This window comes from Dasypus novemcinctus, chromosome 20, assembly GCF_030445035.2.
Source record: "Dasypus novemcinctus isolate mDasNov1 chromosome 20, mDasNov1.1.hap2, whole genome shotgun sequence".
Lineage (NCBI taxonomy): Eukaryota > Metazoa > Chordata > Mammalia > Cingulata > Dasypodidae > Dasypus > Dasypus novemcinctus.
Genome location: NC_080692.1, coordinates 28,383,742 through 28,390,502, shown reverse-complemented (window position 1 = coordinate 28,390,502; position 6,761 = coordinate 28,383,742).

The window sequence follows — 6,761 nt, the reverse complement described above, 5'->3', positions numbered from 1 at the left end:
GCTCACCAATCCTTTCTTCTGCCTCCTGGAATCTGCTATTATATTATATATTTTAATACAAAAATATCAAATACATTTAAAAAAAGATTTATTTATTTATTATTTATTTCTCTCCCTTCCCCCACCATTGTCTGCTCTCTGTGTCCATTCACTGTGTGTTCTTTGTCTGCTTGCATTTTTGTCAGCGGCACTGGGATTCTGTCTCTTTTTTGTTGTGTCATCTTGCTGCGTGAGCTCTCCTTGTGTGCGGTGCCACTCCTGGGCAGGCTGTGCTTTTTTTTGCATGGGGTGGCTATCCTTGAGGGACACACTCCCTGCATGTGGGGTTCCCCTATGTAGGGAACACCCCTGCATGGCATGGCACTCCTTGTGCTCATCAGCATGGCATGAGGACCAGCTCACTACATGGGTTAGGAGGGCCTTTGTTTGAATGCTGGACTTCCATATGGTAGGCAGATGCTCTATCAGTTGAGCCAAATCCACTTCCCTTAAATGCATTTTTAATTTCATTTATTGCACCTTTCATTCCCATAAGATCTGGCTGTTTTCTATGTATGCTCTCACATCCTTCTTTGTGCTCATTCAGTCTTCTTTTTTTTCCCTCCCCATCCCCTGCTCTGCTGTTTTTGCTGTCTGTGCCCATTTACTGTGTGATCTTCTGTATTTTTTTTCTTCTCTTCTCATTTTTCTCCTCTAGAATTCACTGGAATTTCATTCTGGGGACCTATAATGTGGAGAGAGGTTCTCTGTCAACTGCGCCACCTCTGTTCCTGGTTGCTGATGCTCTTCACTTTGACTCTCCCCTTTGTTTCTCTTTTGTTGCATCATCATCTTTCTGTGTGATTCATTTGCACAGGCACTGGCTCACTGTGTGGGCACTGGCTTGCCATGCTGGCACTTGAGCAGGCACTCAGCTCACCACGTGGGCACTTAGCTTGCCATGCGAGCACTCAATGGACACTCAGCTCACCAGACACATGGGCACTTGGCTGGCTGCATGGGCACTAGCCTTACCATGTGGGTATTCGATTCGCCACTTGGGCACCATGTGGGCACTAGGCTCACCATACAGACACTTGGCTCGCTGTGCCAGCACTTATGTGGGGACTCAACTTACTGTGCGGGCACTTGGATTGCCACATGGGCACTGGCTCGCAGTGCAGGCACACTTTCTCTTGTTTATTTTTTTACCAGGAGGCCTCAGCAATTGAACCAAGGTCCTTCTATATGGTAGGAGGTAGCCTTATCACTTGAGCTACATCCACCTCCCACAATGTCTTCTTAATATCCTTAATCTCTTTAGCCATCTCATTGAATATATTAAGATTTGTTTGAACAGCTATGATTAGTTGTCTCAACTCCTTTATGCCATCTAGAGGCTTATCTTGTTCCTTCAACTGGCCCATATCTTCCTGTTTCTTGGTGTGGATTGTAATTTTTGTTGGTGTCTTGGGATCTGGCTTACTAGAATATTTATTCTGGGTGCAGTTTTTTCTCTTCAGCTAAGTGTTTCCTGCTCTTTCTCCCTTGCTGGTTGTGCAGTTGGAGCCAAGGATGTAGTTGGTGCTATAAGCTGTGGAAGCTCAAACTATCCTCATTACCCCAGGGACTGATGAAGCTTCTCCCAGCTTTCTCCTTTGCCAGGGGTAGGGACAGAGTCACAGCTGTGTGGAATAATCCAAGTCTTGCAGGTCTAGACTGTAGTTGCCTAGAGAGACTGATGACACTTCATGCCCCTTTCTCCCCTGCCTGGGGCATGGATGGAGCTGCAGGTGTTGGCAGCTATCTATGCAGTGTAGGTCCAAGATGACTGAAGTAGACTTCCAATTATTCAGTCTGTGCCAGTCAAATGTACCTGCAGTTTCCCAGATAGGCTGGTGCAGGGCCCGCCAGCTTCCTCCCTGCCAGAGGTGAGGCTGAAATCTAGGCTAGGTCTGCAGGCTGATCTGGATGAAAGAAGCTGGTCCCTACCATCACTGTGATTTTTTATTAGCTTAGCTTCCCCTCATGCTGTGGGCAGAGTCAAAATGGCAGCTACTTGCCTCTCTCTGACTTGGACAGGTTCAAACTTTAGCTGTTCTTAGGGTTATACTTTAGCCAGCTGAATTTACTAATCAGTAGCTGTAATCATCTCTTCCTCACCTGTTTTTGGGAAATGGAGCTTCCAATTCCAGCCACAGAATAGCTCCTGGGTGGCTTGCACTGCCAAAGTAGGATGATCACTGGCTTCCACAGAGGGGCCTGTAAAATCCCGGAGAGGCTGGCACAGGTCCTCCCAGCTTCCTCCTTTTGCTGGGGGCTGAGGCTTATGCTAGAGCTGTAATCTGATGGATTTTCTTTGCAGATGGGCAGTTTCCTCCTTCCATTCCATCAAGGATGTTGCAGGATGCTTTCTGGTCTCCTGGAGCCCCCACACAGGTGCTTCAGATAGCACTGGGGGTTTACTGACTGCCCTTTAGCAGGAGCTGACTCTAGGAGCTCCTTACTATACTGCCATCTTGCTGGTTGTCCTTCCCTAAAGTATTTTTTTTTAGATTCATTTACTTATTTTTCTGCCACCCCCCCACCCCCGCCCCCTTGTCTGCTCTCTGTATCCATTTACTCTGTGTTCTTCTCTGTCTGTGCTGCTTGTATTCTCATTAGGTGGCTGCGGAAACTGATCCTTGGACCTTCTGGAGTGGGAGAGAGGTCATCATTCTCTCGCACCCCCTAGGTCCCTGTTCTGCTACATCTCTTATAGTTTCTCCTCTATGTCTCTTGTTGCATCATCTTGCTGTGCCAGCTCTCCATGTTGGCCTGCACTCCTGTGCAGGGCAGCACTCCTACGTAGGGGGCACTCCCACATGGGTTGGCATTCCTGCACAGGGTGGCACTCCCACATTGGTGGGAACTCTGCGTGGGCCCGCTCGCTATGCGAGCCAGTTTGCCTTTACCAGGAGGCCCTGGGCATTGAACCCCAGGCCTACTATGTAGTAAACAGTAGCCCAACTACTTGAGCCACATCCATTTCCCCCCTAATGTATTTTTAATCCCATCCATTGTGTCTTTCATTCCCATAAGTTCTGTTATTTTTCTGTTCTTTCTTTCAAATTCAAGTCACCCAGTGACTCCTAAGTATCCTTTATCTCTTTAGCCACATTTTCCTTCAATACCTTGAATTGATTTAGGAGATTTGTTTGAACATCATTGAGTAATTGTTTGAAATTCTGATCTTAACTGGCATCTTAATTTGTTCCTTTGACTTGGCCATATCTTCCTGTTTCTTAGTATTGCTTGTATTTTTTACAATCAGATGGCTGGGATCTGATTATGATGGTGCATTTACTTTGGTGGTCAGTTTCTCTCTCTTGCCTAGGGATTGATTGTGGATTGGTTTTGTGTCACAGCTTTTCTTTGATTCTTGGTTCAACTTATTCTAGATCTTTAAAATTGCCCATTTTTTAACTGAGTGAAACAGTGCCAGAGACCCACTAATGGGGTGCAGATCATTTTTAAAAGGTCCTGAGGAGGGGGACAGTAAAGATACCAAAAAAATACTTTTTTTCCCTGGGGTATACTTTTCTGGCCTGCCAGCAGATGGTGATCTTCACCAACCCTTTTCCCAGGAGGGAGTGTGATTACTCCAACACCCATTGAGTATGTGGTGCCAAAATAATGTCTACAGGAATTTCCCATCTGGGCTGGTTATTCAGAGCCAGGCCCCACAGTCAAAATGTACTGATTAGAAATGACACTCAGCCCTCAGCGTCACCCTCCCCTTTCCCAGGGAGGAAAAATCACCATTTCCCTCTGTTGAACAGCAGCTAGTCCCAGTCAGTAATGAGGGTGTTTGCCCCAAGGGCGGGGAATGGGCCCTGTTTCCAGCTGCACAGGAAATTTACTCATGGTTATCTCCTCAACTTGTCCATTTGCCCATCCTGCTCCTATATGGTTAGTGGACAATACTCCCTTGATCTGCAAAATTCTAGAACAGTAATTTTGGGCAGTTTCTGTCTTCCTTTTGCTGTTTATAGAAGAGAGGTTAGTTCTGTTTGTCTCTACACTGCCCTTAGATATTTCTTTATGAAAAATTTTACAAACAGTTTGATTCTTTATTTTTTTCAGAGATAATTTTTTGGGGTGCCCCAATAAACTTCATTTATAGACAATGAAAATTAAATTTCAGGTATTTTTCATGCATCACCAACTATTTTTATTCTTTTGGTTTTTCTAACCATCTGAAAATGCAGAAACCATTCTCGGCTCAGGGGCCATATAAAACCAGGCAGAATGTGGTGGTGGTGAATTTGGCCCATAAGAAATATTTTACTAATACATCTCCCACTCCATTAGAAAGAATTTAATCTGCATCCAGCCTGCACAGCCCAGTCACATGGAACTAAAGCTAATTCATAAAGGAATTTTTGCTTTATCAGCAACTTGGGGGTATTACTAATCTTCAGTCATGTAAATATAGTTTCAAAGTCTTAGATGATTAAGGGAACGAAGTCTGTGGCAAAGGAATTATTTTTAAATAAATTCATTATACACAATTTTTATGTTAATGTTTTTATGAAAAAATTCTGTTAATGGGTCCAAAGCTTTCATTGGAATCCCACATGGGTCATTTGCCCATGTTCCACTATCTGAATCCTGTGAATAGGGATAAGAAAAAATGTAATCATTTAGGGATACACAAATGAGCTTTCGGTAATGATGAATTAGCTTTTGCAGTCCAACCCCCATACCAAGAATAACTGCCAAGACAACGGAGGTTTTTAAAAATTTTTTATTTTTTTTGTCTTTATTTTTTTAATGTTACATTCAAAAAATATGATGTCCCCATATACCCCTCACCCCCCTCACCCCACTCCTCCCTCCATAACAACAACCTCCTCCATCATCATGAGACATTCATTGCACTTGGTGGATATATCTCTGAGCACTGCTGCACTCATGGTCAATGGTCCACACCATAGCCCACACTCTCCCACAGTCCACCCAGTGGGCCATGGGAGGACATACAATGTCTGGTAACTGTTCCTGCAACATCACCCAGGACAACTCCAGCCCCCAAAAATGCCCCCACATCACATCTCTTCCTCCCACTCCCTACCCCCAGCAGCCACCATGGCCCCTTTCTCCACACCAATGCCACATTTTCTTCGATTACTAATCACAATAGTTCATGTATAGAATATCAGTAAATCCACTCTAATCCATACTCTATTCCTCCATCCTGTGGACCTTAGAATGGTTGTGTCCACTCCACATCTATGTCAAGAGGGGGCTTAGATTCCACATGGATGCTGGATGCAATTCTCCTGCTTTCAGTTGTAGGCACTCTTGGTTCCCTGGTGTGGTGGTTGAAAGCACTGATGAACTATCCTGGCACTAAGGACTTGAGGCACATAAGCATAGGGACATAACCAGTGTGGATCCATGACAATGTTCACTTTTTCCTCCCTCGATTTCTTGGCATGAGGTAATCCCAGAATATCAATATAATCCCAGGCACAGAAGATGATAGTCTCTGGAGTGACTTTTAGAGATTTTACCATCATTCCAGTGATAAGAGAAGTTACAACATTAACAATGATCCAATAAATTGAAAATAAAGAGTTGTTATACATCTTGTGGATCTAAGTCTATAGACTGAGAATATTTTATGCATGTGTGTGGATCTAATTTCTGAGTCAAAATGTCTTCTAAGGCAGTGCTTGCCACCAAGTATTGATTGAAATGTCTTTATCTAAACTCCTTTATTTTTTTATTTTTTAAAAAAGATTTATTTATTTATTTAATTTCACCCCCTCCCCTGGTTGTCTGTTCTTGGTGTCTATTTGCTGCGTCTTGTTTCTTTGTCCGCGGCACGGAAAGTGTGGGCGACGCCATTCCTGGGCAGGCTGCTCTTTCTTTTCACGCTGGGCGGCTTTCCTCACGGGCGCACTCCTTGCGCGTGCCACGCGGGGGACACCCTTGCGTGGCAGGGCACTCCTTGCGCTCATCAGCGCTGCACATGGCCAGCTCCACACGGGTCAAGGAGGCCCGGGGTTTGAACCGCAGACCTCCCATATGGTAGACGGACGCCCTAACCACTGGGCCAAAGTCCGTCTCCCCTAAACTCCTTTAAAAAGAGGATCAAATTGAGTCTACTTAGTTCAATCATGGAAACTAATTTTCAAAAGAACAAACCAAAGCTGTTTACTTGAGATGTTGGAATGGGATTTTAAGTGCTTCAAATTTGCTGATTACCTCTTTTGTCCCCTTTAAAGGAGGTCAAGCCAAAATAGAAAAATATTCACTTTGATTCTAACAGCATATGCTTTATATTTTCTATCCCTACTATTACCTTTGATTTGCTGGTTTTTTTTTAATCACTCTCTGTTCACGCTCAAATATTTTAAACTTTCTGCACATCTGATCTGAGCCCATATTCCACTCTACTCTTACTCTGTTTTACTATTCTCCCTATACATTTTTGTTTTATTTTATTTTGGTGTATCTGTAGCAGTTTGATATAGTTATGAATTCCAAAAGTAGATATTGGATTATGTTTGTAATCTGATCTGTACCTGATTAAGTTATGATTAAGGCTTTGATTGGGCCACGTCATTAGGGCATTGATAAAAGGCAGGGCAAAGGACAGAGCTGGAGCTTTTGATGTAAGCGTTTTTGATGTTGGAGTTTTGATGTTGGAGTTCAATGCTGAAGTATTAAACTGGAGCCCAGGAAGTAAGCCCATAGAGGAAAGAGAAGCCAGCCTCAGGAAGAGAGGAAAC